At 40.4% G+C, this 23,231-nt stretch overlaps 1 long non-coding RNA gene and 1 pseudogene across 1 annotated transcript; one reads left to right on the top strand and one right to left on the bottom strand.

Annotated features, from left to right (window-relative positions):
* LOC120449372 overlaps nt 1–23,231 on the bottom strand; it is an 89,068-nt pseudogene that overhangs the window by 59,254 nt on the left and 6,583 nt on the right.
* Nucleotides 11,054–11,712, top strand: LOC120449501. The gene is made up of 3 exons (XR_005616201.1): nt 11,054–11,270; nt 11,451–11,608; nt 11,675–11,712. It is a non-coding gene; the product is annotated as an uncharacterized LOC120449501 (long non-coding RNA).

Raw genomic sequence — 23,231 nt, 5'->3', positions numbered from 1 at the left:
GACCTGACATGTGCACCAGACTCTGGCTGATCCGTCAGCAGAACGTGGAATATGGCCAGATGGATGGCCGGGGGAAGACCAAGACCAAAACCAAGTCCAAAACCAAGACCAACTGTCTTCGACTGGCATTTTTGCTGTGGCAAATCTAAGTTTGGCCCGCAATTCGATGGCTCGGATCGGCTTGCTTAATTGCCAGCTCACGTTTCGGCTCGAATGCATCGATTTTCGATTCTGTCGCATGACATTTGGTCACCCCGCTCACTCCGATACCCGCCTATTTTCAAATGGAAGACAAATCGCTCAGTTCAATAGCAGCAGCAAATGCAACAAATGCAACAATGGGCAATGGGTAGTGGGTAATGGGTAATGGGTAATGGCATTGGGAGCCGGATAATCAGCGATATAGCAATACCAACTGCAGACGACTGCGACTGCGACTGCGACTATGACTTCGACGACTTTGGCGACTTTGGCGACGGGCAAACTCCACGCGAGCAATGCAAATGCCAATGCACACATGCAGCTGAAAAGCAAAATAAAAGCGATTGGTTCGCAAAGGTGGAGGAGCAGTCCTCAGAGGTGGTTGCGTGAGTCGTGAAGAACACATAGAAATAGATATAGTACATGGGTGTAGTATGACTAGTAAGAACCCTGAAACACTTTACTATAAAATATGCAAAAATTCAGAAGGACACTGAAGGGCTGTTAGTTATTCAACAACTGAAGATCTTTCTAAAATCCTGCTTATACATATATCAGTTGCGTGAGTCGTGAAGAACATATAGAAATAGATATAGTACATGGGTGTAGTATGACTAGTACGAACCCTGAAACACTTTACTATAAAATATGCAAAGATTCAGAAGGACACTGAAGGGCTGTCACTTATTCAACAACTGAATTTCTTTCTAAAATCCTGCTTATACAAATATTAGTTAAACATACCAAAAGCTAATTATAAACCATACACTTGGTAAACTTAAACTTTCCCTAAGAACTCGAAAGTTTACCTCTTTGAAAGTTTACCAATATAAGGTTCTATATTGGTTATTCACGATGCCATCGCCGCGCTCCCTTGGAATGGCACATTCGAGCAGCACGTGTTGCTGGCCTTGGCCGTTGGCCGTATCTTCGACTTGGCCAAAACTCACAGACAACTCACACAGACACACAGACACACAGATGCACGGGCATCGAAGCGACGATTTTGAAAACGCCTCCAGGCAACGTGGGTGGGCCCCAAAAGACACTTGGATGCCACCAAAACGTGTTTAGCTTTTAATTGCAAATTAACTAATAGAGCGGACGGGGGCCGGGGTGCACGGAATTTCTTGCCACACTGCACTGTGCAACATTGAAAATAAAGTTCAAACAAAACGGCAAAAATAATGTGCACCTCTTTTCCCACTTTTGCACGCCTTCCCCGCTGCCAAGCGACTGACAGACAGATGGACAGACAGACAGACAGACGAGTCATGCCACACATCAATTCCACATGAGTTGCGAGCTGCTCCTGAGCCCCTCCCTTTCCTAGGCACTGAGAGAAAATTGCTTGACCAGATGCAGTAGAACTTATGTTGCCAAGCTCATTGAAGTAACTAAGAAACTTTTGATTTACAACATAAATATATGAAATGATTCTATATAAGCATGTTATTATTCCATTTCCCCAATACAATTTACCTTTGATCACGCCTAATATCTAATTCCGTGGTGTTTTTCCCTCAGTGCACTGGCTGCATTCCTCCAGCCAAATCCGCAGCAACGAGCATGTCCAAGTCCACGTTCACGTCCCGTTTTGGCTGCGGTTGCAGTTGGGCCACAATTTTTATGATCGCAGTTTGCATTTTCACATTGTTGCAGTTGGCTTCTAGTTGCTGTTGCTGTTGCTGTTGCATTTTCCGTTTGCTGCTTTCAATGTAGCGTGCAAAACTTCAGTTTTAATTTCAAACGCATGCATTGGACCGCTGCTGTTGCTGCTGCTGTTGCTGCTGCTGATGTTGCAGCAGTTGCAAGTTGCTGCTTCGTCGGCTGTTTGGCCATGCATTTTGTCAAGCGCACAACAAATTGGAGCAGCGGCACAGCGGAAAAAGGGGGCGGTGGCCTGCTGCCTGGATTGTGGGCGTGGTCGTCATGGCTATAGGCCACAAAACACTGAATACACTGCAGGTGTTGACGGCTCTCGTTGATGGCATCGGAATTTCTGCCTCGCAGGCAAAATATTTTTCTCTCTCTTATATATATATTTTTTTTTTGCAGCTACCTTTTCTCTATCTCCCGTGCCCACGAAACAATTTCCACAATTTTGCATACAGCTCTTGAAAATGTCATAAATTTTCTGTGACACTCACGACGTATACGCAATAAAAAAAGAAAAAAACTGCAACAAGTCCCGGTCCGCCAAATAAAAAAAAAACGAAAATAAATAAATAAAACAAATTTAAATTCAACAAGCCGAAACCGAGACTCGTAAACATAAAGGAAATAGCTCAGTAGTATTGAATGGAAATCAGTCTGAGTAACTGCATTGGAAATCGGAATCATCAATAATTCAGAAATTCTGCAAATTCAGCAGATTCACCACAATCAATCAGTGTGAATTCGAATGAAAACGAAGGACCAAACGTGTAACCTAGAATCCCCGAATATACATAGATTTGCAGAATACAATTTTTTGGATCTGACACGACGACATGGCTAGCTAGTTAAGTTCCTAAATCACAGAATTATCTCTGCTTAAAATGTGATTCAATATTTAAATTAGAGTAACTCTAAAACCTTTCCATACTATTTATTAATTTATGATCCTTTTGTAGTAACAGTCATACACCCTGCACATTTCCTACACATAAGTGTTTGCTTAACAACCATAAAGCGTTGAACTCTTCCTTTTTTGCATTCCCACTTTATCCATATTGACTCGAGGTTTAGCCTTACTATTCTTATCTTCCCCTTCGGATGGCAGAACACACACACAGGTGGCAGTCGGTGGGCCATTTAGTCTCATTAGAAATCCATTTAATGTCTAGTCATGGTGATCACTGTCCCCTGCCAATGGATGCTGGATACCAGATACCAGATACCAGTTACCATATACCATATACCATATGCTAGAGTATAGTATAGGAAGGAGAGACCCTATATGGCCAATAAGCATACAGTGATTACCCCCAACTAACTTAACGACAATGTTATTATGGACCTTTTTCCGTGTGCTCTCTCACGCACTTCTTCTGCCATCCGTAATTATGCCAATAATTATGGTTAGGTGATGACTATAATGACCCTCTATGATCTGCCTTTATCTATTGTTCGTTTGGCAATGTGGCTGGGAAATGTTTGTTTGATTGCTTTGTCGGTTTGTCGGCTTGTCGGTTTGTTGCTTTGGCTTAACACATGTTTGCACACCATCATCATCATCAGCAGCTGCAGCAAAAGCAGCAGCAGCAGGAGTTGCACTTGCAACCGCTGACTTTTCGTCTTTGTGCCTTAATGCTGGGATTTGTTTGCTTGGCTGACACCTTTGAGCCTTTGGTCTGCACTTTTCCCTGCCAAAAGGGACAAAGTAAGTGGTTTTCTTTATTCTCTCCCTTTGACTATTACTCAATTCGAAATCCCCTGTGCCCTAGCAATTGCTATATAGCTATATAGCTGACTCAGAACTCAGAACTCGAAGCACAGAACGCCGAATACAAAATACAAAATGCAAAACCAGAGCAAACATCGTGGGGTAAAAGTTCGTTGTCAAACATTTACATTTCGCTTGAATTTGTACAATTGCAGGCTAGCTGCACTGAGCTGAGTTGAGCTGAGGGGAAAACTGCATGGCCGTTGGCAATTTGCAGACGGCAAATTAATGCAAGCGCATTTATTTTTGTCACAAATGCAAACAACAGCAGCAAAAGCAACGTCTGGCGCTGCCAAAAGCGAAAGCAGCGCCAAGAAATAAATAACGCAAATAAATAAGAAAAGCGCCCCAGGGAATTTGCGCACAGATAGAGACAGGGCTATGTGAGTAAGAGAGCAAGGCATACTAGAGTATTGCCCTCAAAAAAAAAAAAAAATCAAAAAAAAATAGAAGAAAAGCATCTTGCAGCAACATTAAATAATGAAAAATGTTGGAAAATTCATGCGCCACGCCCACCAGCAGCTGTGCTACAACTAATGATAATGCAGACGCCTTTTAACACCCTAATGACAATGAGATGTTGCTGATGCAGCAATGTTGCTGATGCTGCTGCTGCTGCTGCATCTGCAGCAACATTGCCAATTAATTTTCCCCTCCGAAGCTTTAACGCTGACTAAATGGAGGGTTTTCGAGTGGAGCGACAATGGCGGGGGGTACTTTCGAAAAATAAATAAAACAAGGGGGAAATACTTGACAAGGCGCTGCAATGACAGACCCTCGCCTCCAAGCCCCCAAAGTGAGCAGTAGCCCCACCAGCACTCAGCAAAATTACGTGCCGATTGTTGGAAATGTGTAAGATAAATGCACTCAAATAACTCAAATAAATAACTTGCAATTTTCTAAAATTATACAATGAACGCCAAGGAGTCAGTAATCAGTAAACGTACTGATAATATTACAGATAATATGAACTCGTATTTCCTGATAATTCCGATAGGTTTGTGCACACCATTTCTTTGTTGTGCAATCCCCAAAAGAAGAAAAAAAAGGTAAAAAGGATATATTTTTAAGCATCATAAAAACGCCTTCATTTCTTTTTGACATTTTTCTGCAGCGCTTTTCATGTCGCGGAGCAATTTGTTGGGATTCTCGTGGCCACGCCCCCGGTTTCCACATTTTCACCGCCCGTTTCTCCCCAGTTTGTACACATTTTCCACCGCAGCCGCAGACAATGTGACGCGTCTGGTGTTTACAGTTGGAGCAGTTGGAAAATATTATTATGCGTGGTTCGAAGTCGAAAATGTTGAAATCGTGAAACAAAACAATTTAAAGGGGAAGAAAACTGGCTGTGGAGGCCAATGCAATTTTCAAATTAGACAAGCGACGCAATCACAATGGGAATTTGCAATAACAAACAAAACAAGTTGCTGACATCAATTAGCATATATAGCATAAACTCAAAACAAAGTCTAGACAAACAGCAGCGACGGAAGCTGCAGCAACAACAGCAACAACAACAACGACAACCGCAACAACAAACATGAATTGCTGCAAATACGGCAGCAACACCAATAGCGCCACCTACCGGGCTTGACCTGCTGACCGACGTCTTTGCTGCTGACGTTTGTTGTCGTATTCGTTGTTGTTGCTGTTATTGTTGTTGTTGTTCTTATTGTTGCTGTTATTGTTGTTGTGGTCGCCTCCACTACTTGCTGATTGATTGTTGCACTTCGTTAAGACCTCCCCAGAGTGGCGAACAGTGGATGCAATTGCATGCACATAAGGACCCACTTCTAACACCGCTTGAAGGATATTTAAGCCTGCACAGTTTGTTCAAGACGCCGCATTTGGTCGTATCTTGATGTATTTAAGCAGTTATATTCACAATTCACAAGCTCAGTAATTCACACCATCCAAACCCACTGTTCTCAAAACACATGCCCTGCCACCGAAACGCTGCGTGTGACAATCTGTCTGTCTATACATTTCTCCTCGACTGCCACTAGTTGGGGTTTGCGCAGGCCCCACCGAACCCAAAAGCCTGCTCCTCCTCCTCCACCTCCTCCTGCTCCTTTACCCCATTTCTTGCAACCCAAACACCCCTCTTCCGTAGGTCCCAAGTGATCGGATCGCTTTGCTGACAGCTCACATCTGCCCACGAGCTGATCACGCCGGATGTCTCATGTCTGGCAAGTTGGCTACTTGGCTACGGGTTTTTGGTGTTTTTTGCGCTTAGCCAGGCTTTTTGCTTACATTTTTTGGCCAGGGGAAACGTGTCATTAATTAGCGCCTTCGTTAGCGCCTGAGACGCTCTTTGGTCCAATGGTGTTAATATCGGAAAAATACTCAACGCAGCTATTTACCGACCTTGGGCTCTGCGGTTTGTCCAGTTATCGGTCAACGGTTCGTATGAGTGATATTTATTGTGGTCGCATTTTTTCGGCCACATCTAATCAGCTCAAAGCAAATGCAGAGAAAGTGGGAGAGCAATGAAAGATGGGGATTTGATAAATACAAAGCCTTTCGCGCTTTTCCCTTATTTATGTTTAAGTTCAACTTAGAAAATAGGGACTATATATTAACACATACTTTCGAGCTTTAGTATCTATTCAAAGGTGGACACACAACATTATCTAACTTTTAGTGTCGTAAGGCGCACTTATCTTACACTCTTGAAACGTACTGTACTGCACATTTCGACGCCAGTTTGCTTCTCTTCGCCGCTAATCGCCGTCGTGCCCATCGCAGAGTGTTCCAAGTTTTTTCAGCGCTTTCCTCCTTTTTGTGTGCTGTTTATTTTAAAAGCTCTACATCATATTCGAAAATAAATTAGCAAAGCAAACAAGCCAAAAGTCAGTGCGCATTTTATTTATTCATCCATTCTCGTTGTCTCTCGACTCTTTCAATCTGTATTTCTCGCCGTATCTGCTCTCTTCGAATGATAAAAACCAACATCACACAAACAGCCTCCCCAAAATCTGTTGTTTATTTTTGCACTTTGATTCACAAAATCCCCAAAAAGGTGATGGCCAGCGCTTGATGGCTTGGGGCGAAAACCAAACATTTCTGATCAGACATTTGGGCAGGCGGGCAGACAAGTTGGCCAATTCAGCAGATGCTTCCCAATGTTTATATGTCCGAATATCGCACTGTTGAGTCTGCCGCTCTCCATGGGGGCATTACGAAAGTTTAGCAAACATTTTCCAACGTCTGGCACGCGGTTCACTCGTCAAATCATCGGAGGAAACAGCAGAAGAAATACGAAATTGATGGGCAATACGTGTTTTGCATTCCACTGACTTGAAGCATGATTGATAATCTAGTGCCTACAATATAGAGAAATAATGATCCATTGCCTGTATCGAATTCTATGGATATCCACTTACTATAAACAAGTTAGTAATAAAAGACTTTTAAAATTAATAAAAAAAAGGCATTAATTTTAAAATGCCATTCAAATAAGAAATGCATCAAATCAGATGCCTTTCTAACAATTAATTACAGATTTGTGTGGATGGGAAACTTTGGTGAAAATGCGCTTAACTAATTTTTTAATTTATGCTGCTCTTAACCGACATAAAATGAATTACACGGCATCTTAAAAGAAATTGGCTAAAAACGGTATCAATATACTTAACAACACCTCATTAAAAGTAAATTAAAACTAGAATTAAATGCTAGAATTTAGTAGTTGGTATACATTTCTCAACTTATAAATCCCGATACCCTCGCATTCCACCAATTTGATCTGCACAGAATCAATCGAAAATTGATTACAAAGAGCATATACAGAGTGAGTTTTCTTGAATACTAGGGGGCTGCTTAGTTGTCAGAACTTGATTGATGAAGAACTGAACTTGAAACTGTTGTTAGTAGTTGTTGCTGCAGAAAATCAATGAGACAATCCGACAATCGGACAATCCAGACAACGAGTCAAGTCGAATCGCATCGCATCCGATCGGATTGAAGAGAACTGAACTGAACTGAACTGAATCGAAAGAAATCGCGAATGGAACTGTAGATTAGATGGATGTGATTGTGATTGTGATTGTGCGACTTGAAGGCCATTTCAAATGGTCTGAGGGGCTGACTGACTAGCTGACTAACTGACTAACTGACTGACTGAACGAATGAATGACTCGGACTTTGTCTATACGTCTTGGCAGCTGCCGCAAGTCTACTTGGAATTGTAACGCTAATTTCGTATCTGTATCTTTGTATCTCTATTCTGTATCGCCTTGTCGCGGCTTTGATTTGTTAATTGCATTTGTTCTTGCCCGTGATTGACACTTTCAATTGCAATTCGCAATTTTCAAATGCAAAATATTTTAATTAACTCCATGTGCGGAAATCCAAATCAGTGTCAGACGATGTCCAAAGTTTGTGATATTGTTTGAGCACGTTTGTGCGATTGATTTGGCAATTTGTGTTGCCATTCTAGAATTTTAGCATGACACGCATAATGAAAATAGAAAATGTTGCACTGGGAGAACCAAAAAGTCAAATGTTTATAATCTAAATGCCAGCTAGATTAAATTACTAAAAACCAAATGGGTCACAAAATAAACCAACATTTTTAAAACGTTATCAAATTATGATTAATTACATTACAAGAAACGAAATGTTTACTTTTAATTATTATTCACATGCTATTAATCATAAGTTGATGAGCCCAAAAACTTCCCCATTACCAGTATGCAACTTTATGTGTTTCAAATACATTTCGCTCAGTGCACGAGTTCGCAATCCGCTGACGGACTCCAAACTCCGCGTCACCTTCTTCTTCTGTTGATGTATGCAAAACTTCAACGCTTCGCCGCGGCCAATGACCAGACAATGACCCACCAGCGAACACCATTAGCATTATCATCGTTCAGGCTCCGGCTCCGGCTCTGCCGCTGGCTTCGGCTCAGAGTCGTACTCGAGTCTCAAGCCCAGACCCAGAGCCCCTGCTCGTTCCAATACCCACTCCCATATCCATATCTATATATTCAAGCCGAGCACAGACGACGACGACGATGACTTCGACGACTTTGACGACAAACGACGACGGCGGCAGACGGCGACAAGCGGCAATAAAAATTATTAACATTTAAGCGCAGCTTTGGCGACCGACCGCAAACTACTAGGCGTCGCAGGGGGGTCGGTGGGGGCGGAGATATGGTTACGAGTGGGTTCGGTGGGTCGGCACTGAGACCCAGACCGTCAAACACCCGCTTGACCAAATATCACATGCCCCCAGCACCGCACAGTGGATTAGGCAGTTGCCAAACTGTATGTGCTCAACAGTTTCAGAAAGCTAACAAATTATATACAATATACATTGGATTAATATTCTGAATAAACGCGATAAATATGGCAAGTTGCTTAAAATGTACCAAAAAGCTTAAAAGTACGATGTGAGATTCAAATATATATATTTAATTTTACAATGAATATTGAGCCTTTGCTTTTGCTCCAAGGACACTTAGACTATTTGCATGTAGATAGTGGCTTTAGTTCGAAACTTTTCTAAACATTATATACATACATATGTTAGAATGTCTTTTCTGCACATATTTTCAGTGTGGGCCCAGTGTGGTGGCAGCGCTCGAATCATCATCATTCACGGCGTCATCATCATCAACACTTTGGGGCACTTTGAGACACATGTGCCTAGCCGGCGGTCAAATTACGCACACATGGATGAGAAGGGGGGCCAGCTAGCGCACACAGATACACAAACATTTGGGTTACTAAAACACTGAAAAGCGACCAAAACGAAATAGCCAAAAAGCGGAACTTGTAATTTCATTTCGTGTATTTCACGTTTAGCGAGGTGTTTCTCCAGTCGCTCTAAGTGTGTTGCTGCCACACTTGTTGCTGTTGTTGTTGCTGTTGGTGATGTTGTCCAAGCTGCGATACTTAATGAGCTGGCGGCAGCTCTTTTTCCGAGCTTGTCTCACGGCCCAATTGCAAACTAATTGCGAACGCGCCTCGAATGGACATGGAAAACGCTCTGCGCAGCCTGACATCCGAGAGATGCACTTGAGCGCAGATAATGGCACACGACAGAGAAATTGGGCGGAGGGTACTACACCAGAAAAATATAGTAATATTATAATATATAATTACAGCCACTGCCTCGATATTTTGTCATGCATAGAGCGCTGACTGATTCATACATCTTAGTAATCTGGCAGCTATTAAAAATTGGAACTGTGTTCATACATTATATTGAATTTTTGTTAGCTGTCAAATCGTAATGATAAAAATTACTGAATATTAATCGTTTGCGTGGTAAAAGTATACACATTAACCACTAGTCTCAACCTTTGTTATGTTAAAGTATTAGTTTAGTAAAAAAAAAAAAACATGTTTTAAACAGATCTTTCGATCGTGAACTCATTTCTCGCCATGCACCAACTGGCAACATCAATGTGGGCAAGATGTTGCCACATTGAATTAAAATATTCAAATGCAGCCAGCCAAGAAGATGGGAGTGGGAAATGTTAGGCTTAATCCAAGGCATTTATCTTGTCCCCGGCAATGTCAACATAACAATTTCTGCTTATCTAATTGCAACATTTTGCCAGGGGTCCGGCAAACAGGTGTTTGTGGCAGGTGAAGTCTCCTTTAGCTCTCGACTTCTTGCAACTTGCAACTTGCTTCTTGCATCTAGCTGCTATAACTGCTATCTTCCACTGGCCGTGGTCGCCTTAATTTGACTAGACTTACGCATTTAGAACCGGAAATGTACCAGCCGAGTGTCATTTTGTGCAAATCACACACAAAAGACGACAGCCAAAGGCCCCCAGTGGAACGGCTATCTCCGACTGCCCGATTCTTATGCCCAGAAAGAGGCATATAAATCCGCACACGATGTGGCATAGATGAATGACTCCTGTTGCTCTACCACTTCTATATATGTATGTATATACAAATGTGCTTGTACGTACCTGTAATGAGAATGGAGAAGAAGAGGCGAGAATTATACAGGTGATTTAGTGTAATGTTCTATTCTGGGCTATGTGTGCGGAGTAACAAGTGAATAACAATTAACATTATAATGTCTGCCGTATCTGGCTCAAATTATGGTGCCGGACCTTTGATGCACAGTGTGCTTTGCACTGGCCAACTTTGTTTATGGTTTTTGTGAAATGGGCATCTAACGGAGCTATGGGTATTCATTTCTACACTCAGAAAACTGAAGAACGAATAATTTGAGAACGAACGTTCTTAAAAATGTACTGTGTCGTACTTAAAATTTTTAAGACAACCGTTCTTGGAATAAGTACTAGTTGTCCTCGAATTACACATTTCAAAAGCGATATTATTAATACTAATGGAAAACAAAGGTTTATCTTTTCTCATTTATGTATATTCCTTGATCATTTTATGCGGCCAATTTTAAAAGAATATACACAAAAAATATAAGAAGTTTAAACTAAAATTTATGCGATCGAAAAATCTTCAGCCATTCGACTTCTTACACTTGTTTATATCGATTACATTTCTGTGTTGTTGAAGAAACATATGTTTTTTCGATAATCGATTGCAACACGTCGCTCATTTAGTGTCAAAAAGTTCCTGGAGTAACAAGTACAAAATGAATTAAGTGAAATAATTGAAGAATAATGTGAAAATGGGCACGGTGTGCAGGGTAAGTAGAAATCTTTAAATAAAGTATGTAATATACATACATAAAAAGTCGGTGGCCTATGCACGTGTTTGCATGCACGCATATGTATATGCGTATGCATGTATGTGTATAAAACTTTTGTGTTGCCAAATGTTACTTCTAAAAGAAATAAATCTATAAATTAATGTGTAATATTTACAGTTAAAAATTGACTTCTGCGAAATACGCCCAGAGAATGAGCATGCATTGGTTTTTAAATAGGACGACCTGAAGCGCAGTGTTTCCTTTTTACGATAGGAAGATTAAAAACCATCTCAGCAGGCAACATCTTACCGAAGCACAGTCGGCAATAAATGAAGGTAATGTAACTAATAACAAAATTTCTATTTACTTATTGTTATATTTGTCTTTCTTCGTTTTTATAGATGCCCAGGAATCTATTTGTTATTTTGCTTGACAGCGCGTTTCGTTAAATATGTTTAGCTGTAAGAACTTTAAGAAAAGTGTAACAATTTAATTTTTAAGAAAAAAGTTATGGAAGTTTTTATGTATACATTTACTATATATAAAATAAGAATAACAAAACTTTTAAATTCGTGTAAATAAACAATAAATATGATTCGTTCTTAAAACAAAAGTGTTTGCTCTGAAAATAAAAATACTCATACTTCAGTTTTAAATGTGTACAACTTAAACCGTGAATTTATAATGCACATATTAAAATTTGACGAGTTTGGGTCAAGTATTTTTAATATTTATTTTAAGTATTTCCCATACTTAAAGCAGTACATTTATCGTACTTGGATCCAGAACGTTCGTTCTCAAATTCATAATTTCGGTCTCAAATTATTCGTTCTTGAATTTAAATTTTTGTCCTTGAATCAAAAAAATTCGAGTTTACCGTACTTTCGATGCGGTTCGTTCTTGATTTGATATCGAAAAGCGTTAATTTTTCCCTGAGTGTATAGGAGATCTTCAGAAACTAGAAGAAAGATTCTACTGAAACGAATGTTTCACCTGCAGCAGAATGGCATGCAGTTTTTAAAAATATGTACAAAGCACTTTGACTCTTTAACATGACTATTTATTTGGAATACTCTATTGACCGGCAACTTGCTACATTGCTCCCTTTTCATCTCTTCATCTGCCTCTAACCACTTGACTTGAGTCAACTAGTTGATCTTTGACTTTTTGGAGCACAATCCCATTTCTCCCCAGAATTTCACGCGCCCAGAAGTAGACACGCATAATTAGTTTTTAATGCTTTCGCTGTCGCCAACCATCATAATTCGCCCCATTTAAGTTCCAATTCCCCGATCCCTTGAAAATCCCCATACGCCCAAATGGCCTGTTGAGAACCGAAATATGTTGGGGGGAGCTCTGCTGAAAGTGATGACTTTTGGCGTTGACCTCAACGAGCAGTCGGCATTTCTCAATAAGCTGGCCCATAAAATATGGATTAAAGTCTTTCTCTATAACGCAAAAACAACCGAAAAAAAACGCCGTATAATGAATATTAGCTGTTGAAGTAGTTGACGCGGAAAAAAAAAGAGCACAAAATATTCTTATCATTGAAAGAAAAAAACAAATTCGAGTCTAACTCGCTTGAATAGATATGGCAGTAGAATTTGTTATCACACAGAAAACGAATTGTAAATTTTCAGCTGGCGACTGAAGACGAAGTCCAGACAAAACTTACTAAAAAAGTAAAAAACAAATCAAAATATAAAAAAAAAACAAAGAAAAGACAGAGCTTGGCAGATAAGCAGCAAATGCAATGGAAAAGCAAGAAACACAAAAGTAAAGAAATTATTGCCAAGCAAATAAAACAAGTGAGCAACAAATAAACTAATAAACTTTAAAGAGAGCCCAGACCTGGGGCAAATAATTAAGGCGGTACACATGTGTACTCTACATGACCATATGCATATATACTCATATACTTATTTAAATATTCGTTTTAATCAAGAATCAACAGCAACGTAACTAAGGCAATGGAGTGTGTGCAAAGTGAGAGAGAGGGGGACAGAGAGCGAGGGAAAAAGAGACGGATAGCAAGTGCTAATCAAATAAAGCTAAAGCAATGACAGTATAAAAATGTATAATAAAACGTATGAAAATTATTGGCGCTTGGCCAATTGTCAACAGCAATAAAAACAACAAAGTCAACGAGCAGTCGTTAAGAATTGAATTGAATGGGAAGCGAAGCAAAAAGCGAAAAATTTAAAGCAAATACAAAATATCAATTACCCTTAAACAAAATGGTTAAAAACATGTATGTATAAAGAACGGTTAGATGCTATTTATGATTACAATTTTACTGAGTTTTTGTAACTAAACAAAGAGCATATTAACAAAAGGAAAAGTTGATGCAAAGAATTGTATTTAAACTATAGCGTATAGCATATGAACCAAAAATTATTCTAGCGTCTGGTTGAGCAGACAGAGGGATCAAATTGGGGCTGGAAAGAGAAGCGCAACCAATGCTTTAATTAAAATTGTCTTAATTTATAATTTATGTCGGCGGCATTAATTCGCAGGCGTCGTCGCCGAAGTCTCGACGCTATATCTAGACTATGCAGAGTTGGCCCAAGTATCTCACGGATACAAACTCACACACATTCTGAGATACAGATAAACTTTTATCTGCGCCGCAAATGTTTTTGCATTTGTGTTGATTTTCTGTTGTTTTTTTTTTTTTTGTGTTTTAAACGAAGCACATGAGTAAATATAATTTCAAAGCATAAAAGATTATTGAAATAGAAAACATATAAATTTGAAATTTATGAGTTGGGAATTTTATGAGGTGTCAGATGGTGTTGTGTAATGCCTTTACGCGCTGCACTGCTTGCTCTTAAGATATCTAATAAATATTAAAATATTTCGTGGCAAAAACAAAATGTTGCTAATGTTTCGTAAAAAAGAAGAAATCCGCAAACTGCATTCCAGAAAAGTGAATTCACTTTGATTTTTGTGTCTCCTTTGACTTGGAACTGGCATCACATAACCTCAAGCATTAAAAAGGGATTTTCAGAGTGCGTTGTACTGATGACGACAAAAAAGCTCAGGGACGGGGGGGAAAAGGCGCAGAAAGGAGGGGGGTGAAGGGGGGTGAAGGTAGTAGGAAACCCAAACGCATTGTCATTGAAAGGAACTTGAGAACAACAATGCGAAGGAGCAGCAACAAAAGGCCAGGGGCAGCGACCGCATGGCTTGGAAAACGAGTTCAACAGCGAGCCAGGAAAAGGAGCAAAAAGAGGTAAGGAGAGGGGTGGAGGGGGGAGGAGGGGAGGAGTCGAAGGAGAGTGAGACGCAGAGCGAGACGGAACTAAGTTGAACTGAACTGAACAAACTGAACAACGACAATGGTGACGATGTCCTGCATTGGTAATGTCTTTAACCTTTCAAGGATATTTCAGCCAGTGCTCTGGGGGACGCGCACCACCTACCCCCTCGCCGTTTTCTTCTATACTTAGATATATCGAACCAGATTGGCTTAAATAACCCAACTGGGGAACCCCTGGCACCCAAAAGGGGGCGCAGCAGAAGGAGCAGTAGCTATTTACAGATCTTATGACGATAGCAGCCACCAGTAGTCAGCCGTAGGGAAAATCTAATAAATTAGAAGAGATAGGGGGTCGGAGAAGAAAAGTTGATGAACTCTGAAGCTCTGAAGGCAGAGGGAACACACATATAGGGTTGGCGTGGAAATCAGGTTGGGGCACGCATTTTTCTAGTTCCTAAAAGTACAGTGGGTCCTAGAAAACCAAACACCACACATATAACTGATACACTGTTCTATAAATTCTATCTTTTTGATTAAAAACCAATCTTTGCTGTCTTAATAATACTTAGTAATTATTCATTATTAATATTAATATTTTTTTAGTTAAAAACAGGGACTCTATCAGAATCAAGAAACACAGTGAAATAAAATACAGTTTATAGAGGTGGGACTGTAAAATTTTCTCCCCTTCGCAGAGCTTTGGTCTATTAGAAAATGATATAATGGCAGCTTAAGTACACAAACGCGCACTTAGAACTTTTCCATAACAACCCCTCCGCAATATATTCCAATCTGCAGCATATAGAACATATAGGACCCTATGACCCAAGGTGTTGCTTTGTCTTTCGGCCCTTACGCACTTTGTTTGCCGAGCAACGCAATTTACTTTTGTCTTTTTTTTTTTTTTTTGTGCTTGGGGTTGGCTTTTGTGGTTGAAAACATGCTTAGGGTTGTTTTTGCGCTTCTATCTGAGATGGAGAATCTTTTGAATTCATCTGCAAACTACCAGCCATCAGCGGCATTACAGTATTAGCTTTTGATCTTTCAGATCTTTTACAGAGACAATTAAGCACGGGATAACATCGCGTATACGCAATGTGGCATAAAGTATAAGAACTAATGCTCTGCACATTAATATATATTTATATACAGCAGCAGCAAATTAAAGAAATATTTTCACGGCATAAATTTGATTTATTTTCCCTTGTGTATTTTTAAACGGCCACAACGACGGCAACATCGGCTAATTGTCGCTGACAAGACAAGCAAAGACACCAAAGCGAACAGGATGTATACACATGGAAACTTGAGTACTTTTGGGCCAAAGATGCCCTAGAATTAATACCTATATCAAGTAAAAGTTTAAAAATTTCTAAGTACAAGCACCGATTACTCATTAATATTTAATTTTCACATTATCAAATTTTTTTTTATTTTTTTACAATTATGAAACATTGCGGTTTCATAAAACTAATATACCATTGATATGAAGCGGTTTTCATGAACCGGCAGCAACAAATAAGAATTGCCATAAATAACGAAATATTCATGTTGTTTGCACTTTGCGGCCAAATACTTTTTTTTATGAATTTCGGAAAAAGCTACAACTAATTTTTCGAAATTTCCCCACTGTGTTGGCAGTCAAATTTGTTTGTCTCCTGTCGCCGACGACGGCCACGCCCACCGCATTTCCACAGCCGCAGTCTGAATGAAGAATTCTTTTGAACGAATTTCTAGAGAAATTCACATGAGTTGTGAACTGATTTCAATTGGTTCCCATCTAAGAGATTGGGTTATATGTACATATGTTTTTCGGGCTTTTCGGTGGCAAGGTGACTGACTCATCCGTCCTCAGCCGTCCCAAGCGCAAAACTCTTATGAATGACAACAATGCGAGGCGTAATTAACTTGAAAATGCGAATGGCCAACGAGCGCACAGCAGAAACCGATGGAAAATCGCTTGGCCATGGTCTGGTCGGGTGTGGTCTGCTGTCGTCCGTTTTCCTAACCACCTCCCCACCCACCTTCCCACCCCTCAACTCGTTCGGCTCACCCTCTCCTTGGCCAACATTTTCCCCAAGTCGGCCGACTCTTGGCTCGTTGTTAGTGGGTCAAATGCGTTAAGTTTCGAGTCAACCTTAGAGTGCATGGCAAGAACCACTTAAAATATTTAACCAAAATTCGCCAGTCCTCCCTTCTGCTGTCCCCCTCTCCCTCCCTCTCGCTCTCTTTCTTCTGTTTGGCCGGAAAAATGTTTGTGTAGGAATTGCATAACTCGAGCTGGACACTCGGAAAAAGAATAAATAACTATTGCATTTTAATGAATTGAATATTTTTCAGAATTAATTAGAAAGAAATTAATTCTTTTTTTTAAGAATATTTCATAAATGATCGTATACGTATTAAAATATCAAATTACTCAAGATCATTTTTTAAAACCGCACTGGAATAAAAATATCTTAGCTTCGAACATTTTGAATGTATATAATAACTTAGTGGGTTGGCACTGCCGGTTTCGCTGAGTGCAGACACAAATGGCTTGGCGGCAGACGGCTAAGGCATTTCCAGACTACAACAACAACAACGACAACTGCGACGACAGCAACGCACATCAAACAGCTGCAGTATTTTCAAAGCGGAGGGGGTGCAAGGGGCCGGGGGGGTCAAATGGGGGCTTAGGGGGGATGGGCGGGTGCGAAGGCGGCAACTGAAACGAGCCAGCGACTCAGACAATTTCCATGCTGCCTTTTTAAGGTCATGGCTCTGCTGCAGCGGCAATTGGCATAATTGAGGCGCAAAGTAGGCGATTGACGGGGCGTGGCCAGCGGCAATTGGAGGCACTAAAACGGGCAATGCCAACAAGTCGCGACTAGCAACTTGCAACTTGCAACTGCCAACTGCCAAAGTTTAACAAGCGCAAAAGAAATACAAAAAAAGCAACTTGTTGCATTAACCACTTTGCACTGATGAGCGGCAGATGTTGGGCGAAATGTTTATATTAGCCAAAGTATAGGGGATATGCTGCCACAGCGGCCATCAGCGGTGGCAATCAAACTTGAGTAGCGGCAACTTAACGCGCAACGCAGCTACACACATTTTATACAAAAAAAAGAATTATCTATCGCCATATAATCTTTCACTGGGTTTCCAGTTTCGTATTAAACACTTTGATAGCGATATGTATGTATGTAAATAGCAAACAAATAGATTTTCCAGTAGGAAGTGGCAGGAACAGTAGCCAAACATCCGTTGCAATTGGCAATCGGAGTTCACACCTGCGATTTGCGTGACTGCTGTCAATGGGGTCAAAGGTCGCTGCAGTGCAGACGGACGTATGTAAGCAAGCACATGCGAAAACCTGTACGATTGATTCTGTCTTGAGTCGACTCATAATTATTAATTTATACATGTGCCGGCAGAAGGGTCAGACAACTACAACTACAACAGCAAAAGCAATTAGACGTGCGATGCCCCAGACACAAGCCGGTAACAACAACAACAACAATAACTACCACAACAACAGCAGCACGAGCAGCAACAATTGCAACAACAATAGCAGCATTTCTAGCACTGGCAGCGGCAGCAACAACAACAATGGCAACTCGTCAATTGCCTGTCACGTGTAAAAAGTCAATACATTGCACAATGTGGCGTCAAGTGCGCAGAGAAGAGGAAGAATCCGACACTAGGCGACACTTTGAGGGGGAGGTGGGGTGAGCTGGGCATTGGTTGTGTGGAAAACGGGAGGAGGGGCAGGCGGTAGGAAGTGGGAGGGGTGGGGGGCGGGTTTTAGCGGAAAGTGTAGGGTGAGGGCTCAATAAAGAGGTCGCTAGCTCGGCTTGCGCTGTCTCAACATTTCCGTAAACAGCGATGCACTCGAAAAAAAAACTCACCTCGAAACCCACAAGAAATTAGCTCCAAGGAAAAAAAAATATACTTATATAGATCATAAAAAATGTGTGTTAACCGCACTTAATATATTATACAAAGCCTACAATACAACTGCTTTTATTACAGCACAACATTTAAACTACTTTTATATGCTACTATTTAGTTGTAGTAAAGCTGATAAACAAATTGCATTGGTAACTCAAAATTAAAAGGTTAAATTACAAATTAAACTGATGGTTTTTGACAGATACTATATATTAGTTTAGCTATATTTTAGTTTTTTAATTTCATTTACCTGTAAAAATCAGTATTATAAGCAAATTTATTGAATTTTTTTTTCGAGTGGCCTGAAGAGCTAATAAAAAAGTTTGCGAAAGGCTGGAAGAAAGGGCGGTGGGAGTGCAGCAAACGTTTCATTAATTACAGCTAGAAAAAATGAAGAAAAAAAACTAAAAAGAAATACACAACCCTTGTGCTCATCAGCAGCAGATGCAACAAACTCACCGGCAACACAATGTCGTCTCTTGTGCACGTTACGTTATAATTACGTGAACCAGCCATGAATCTGGATACCCCCCCAACCCCTCCCCTTTGCGGATCCCACCACCCCCACCCCCCTCGTTGCCAGCACTTTCAGCCCACTTTGGGTGTCGTCTTCGTCGCCGCGTCAGCTTCTAATATTTCATTAAGCGGCGAAAAGAGTGTCTCGACATCACAAGTCGCCAGTCGCGTGCCCGTTCCAAAAGAGCTCCCTGCTTTGGAGCTTGGAGCCTATGCGAAAGGGATGGGGATATGATCTGAGAGAGAGACGGCGACACATGCGGCGACAGAGATGGAGAGAGGCACGGAGCCTACGTCATTCCCATCATCGTCACCATCGTCTTAACCACAAACTTGGGTTTTGGATGAAGGAGGAGGAGGATGAGGAGGAAAGGGAAGGGAAGGGAGGGAGGGGGAGGGAAAGGTGAGAAGATGGGTTCGGGCTCATAGCCACTTTGAGGTTATGTGCACAATTTGCGTGCGCCAATTAAAACAGGAAAAATATGCACGACAACAATGGGGAAAGGGAAAAGGGGGCGGCATTTCGAGTGGGCGGCGCAACAATGTACGATTTTTATAGTTCGCTGACTGCAACAACAAACGTTGCAAATGGTGGTGGAAAGGGAGGGAGGTGAAGAAGGGAGGTATAAAAGGGGAACATGGGGAGGCCTTAAAGAGGGGCTAACAGCTCACAGACAGCTGACTAATTCGAACGCAATTAACGAAGATACAATGCCCTGGAAAGTTTAATTAAAATGGTAATGGTTCGCTACAAGAAGCAAAGCAGATTCTACGCAATCCACGGAGAATGTATCATATGTCTCAATTAATAGCTTATAAAGAAATCCTAATGTAAATGATTTTTTAGTTTTTTAAATATATATCTTATCTTAAATATCTCATTATTCCATTTGCCTTCACTGGCAAATATTACAGGTGCAAAAATTCAGATAAATGAGCTTTGTTGGGCACTTATGATAATATTTTTCGAACAAGCTGATTACACAAATGTATTACAGTCCCTTTTTTTATTATCGTTTTATCGGCCGTTTTCAATGTCAATATCAAACTGCCCGATTTGGACTTTGTGTTTATAAAGTGTATAAGCAACGTCATCGCTGTTGTTATTGTAGTTACTGCTGGTCGTTCTGTTGTTGCTTTTGTGGTTTGTTGCATTTTGTGGTGAATCGAATACGATGGAAAACGGGGTAGGGGAGGGGAAGGGAGGGGCGGCGATGGATTACGGGGGAAGGGGCGACAGGCAACAGCAACAACGTTGCGGCACTCACTATGCAAATGCTTCTGCCAACGTTCGTGTATTTGCATTGGTGTGACAACAATATCATTTACAACAAGTCGCGGTGCTCGGTGGAAAACAGATAGAGAGGGGGTGTGGGGGGGATGGTGGGTGTTCGGCAGGTAAGGAAAATTGCACATGGGGTCCGTTCGTCTAGTGGTCGTTGTTGTTGTTGTTGCATTCTGCCGCCATGTCGCGCGAAATTTACGATTGACGTCGACGTTTTGTAGTGCAAAAAATATATCCCCTCAAAGTCTTAAAACATTTGAAAAATAATTGTTTAACAGTAACACTTCCAATATCTACAAGGATGCAGTAAATATAAATTATTTCGTAATTTATTTAACATACTCAAGAAAATTGTTTGCGTTTATGAAATTCGTTTTTAATTTGCGGCTCAAATTCTTATTATTTATCATAGTTTAAACTTGATTCGATTTTTTAACATGTTTTTTTATTATATTTTTTTTTCTAATAAACAAATGGCTATTCAGCTTAGTACGATAAAGTGCAGCTCTTGATTTTATTCAATGCAATAAGTTGATGGCTTTAGTTTCAGTGCATTGTGGTTATTGTTGGCTGGCGTTGCTTCTATTATTTTTGCTGCTGCCCAATGTTCACTCATGCGCACTTACAAGCCGCCTGCAACAGTGACAGCTACAACAGCAACAGCTACAGCAACAACAGCAACAACAACAACAATAGCAACATGTGCAACAATCACAACAACCCGAGACCCCACAGCAACACCTACAACAACACTGACATCTAAACGTCTAGAATTTCTAGCAGCGCTCAACACGAGTAGCCGTTGAAATTCAAAACAGTCAAACCATAAAATAAGCAAAAAAAAAAAAAAAAAAAAAAAATCTTTACAATTGTTATAGAATTTTTTGTTGATTTTGTCGTCATCGCACATCGCGTGTGAAAGTTTTGGGGCAGCTGAAGAGGGGGGATAAAGATGAAGATGTAAGCCGGCTGAAAACGAGACAGGAAAGGGGCGGAAAAGGGGGCGTGGTGGAAGTGGAGGTGGAAAATGGGGTTGCGTTACTCAAGAGGCTAGATCATGCATCATCATTATCAGACTGCCCCATAAAACGAATGTCAAGTTTTGAATTACAACAGCCGTCAATCAAAAAATTACAATTGTGGCGATTAAGTTTCCAAGTGGATTGGCATAAGCCAATTGGAGGGCAAAAGGTATCAAATTAATTATTTAGCCAATCATCCACTGATTTCAATCTCATTTTTCGTCATGAATATAAAAAAGAACTGGCAAACAATTGGAGTTTTGGAAGGGCGATATCATAGCGTGGGAATTGGGTGTTTATTAAAATGGAACGCACTTTTATTGATTCTTATCAAATATTTAAGATCAAATCAAATAGCATAAAGAGTGAAAAAAAACAATACCTCTTAAATACCACTTTAAAAATTAAAAAAATATGTTGTTACACGTAGTACTTTTTGGACATTTTTATTATTTGTTATACATCTGTAGAAAGTTGACTTCTTATCGCCCACAACGCACTTGAATTGAAAACATGTTTCTCTTTTCGTCTATAGTGTGCCATTTTTGCAATTTGCAAAAATTGTCAAAATAATAACGATCAAACGCAGCTATTATTGCGAAAATGTGAATTGGCCTGGGCTGCTCAATTAGCGTTGATTGTTGGTAGAGAAAAGAAAAACACTCGGCGAATAAAATAGATAGTGGTGAAGGGGCATGAAGACCGTTAAGCAAATAGGAAGGAAGCAAACAAGTTCAAGACCCAGAACCAAGACCAGACTACCAGATACCCCCCCTAACCCCACCACCACCACTTTCCTCTTACCCTTTTCTTGCTAGCCGAACCAGTGAACCAAGTCGTCATTGCCAGTCAGCAGTGCCAGGTGTAAACTATATAGCAGCCATAGCCCCTCATTTTCATGCACAGTGAAATGCTGTCATTTCACATGGGCGATCTTATAGAGAATATATTTGAATCAGCAGTCTATAAAATATTATTCTATATTCAGTTTGTTAAATATTTGACCAAGGTGTAGTTGTCAGAATTTGTAATTTTTTTTTACATTTTCTAGTTGAAACCACGGTGATCTTTCCTCAGGTGCAAGCCACTCTTTGCCGTCTTCGTCTAGTTGCGACGGAAATGCTGGACAAGAGACGGTGGAAAGATGGGAAATGACAGTAGGAAATCGCGGGTAAACAGTGCGCCAACACACAAAAAGAAAATGCTGCCCCAAAGGCCCCAAGATTTCAGATAAGTTTTAGTTTAGAGACAGGGAGAAAAAGACGGCGGGCTACCGATTTAATCGCCATGCAAATTTTGTCACGTCTGCCGGAGAATAAGACGCTTAGACGTGGGTTAATGCTGACCCCCGGTGTAGATAACTGGATAATGGAGCAGATGGAGCTGCACCAGGGAATCGGGAAATCAGGGGGAGTGATGAGATTACGAATACGGCAACTGATATATAGTATGTATATATATTCTGGATCCGGAGGCAAAAACCACCTGATAAGAAAACCAACTGCCAGTCAAGGCGGCCTCGTTTTGGTTCAAAATTATCAGCTCAGATTGCCGATTCAGTTGCAAATGGAATGATTTTCATATAGTATAAGCGAGCATTACTATAAAAACATTTGCTTGCGAATTAGCAAAGCCTCTACCACAACACCAATTAACAATGGGAACGAGATCAGTGCGAGGTCAATGGCTGGTTGGAAAAATGCGTAGAATCGTTTGCAAAATAACAAGAAAATGTATTCATTTATAATTTAAAAGACTGGATAAAAACATAGTACCATAAGATACTATTTTTATTTTTTTATTATATATAAATATTTTTATAGTATTACTTCTTCATTAAGGGATATAATACAAATATATGCATATACATATATGCTCAAAACTTTAAAACACTGAAAAATATTTACATAACAATTGACACTTATTCATCTCGCACT

Source organism: Drosophila santomea, chromosome 2L (assembly GCF_016746245.2).
Source record: "Drosophila santomea strain STO CAGO 1482 chromosome 2L, Prin_Dsan_1.1, whole genome shotgun sequence".
Classification (NCBI taxonomy): Eukaryota; Metazoa; Arthropoda; class Insecta; order Diptera; family Drosophilidae; genus Drosophila; species Drosophila santomea.
The sequence above is the reverse complement of the archived record's forward strand: the minus strand, read 5'-3'. Positions and strand labels throughout refer to the sequence as shown.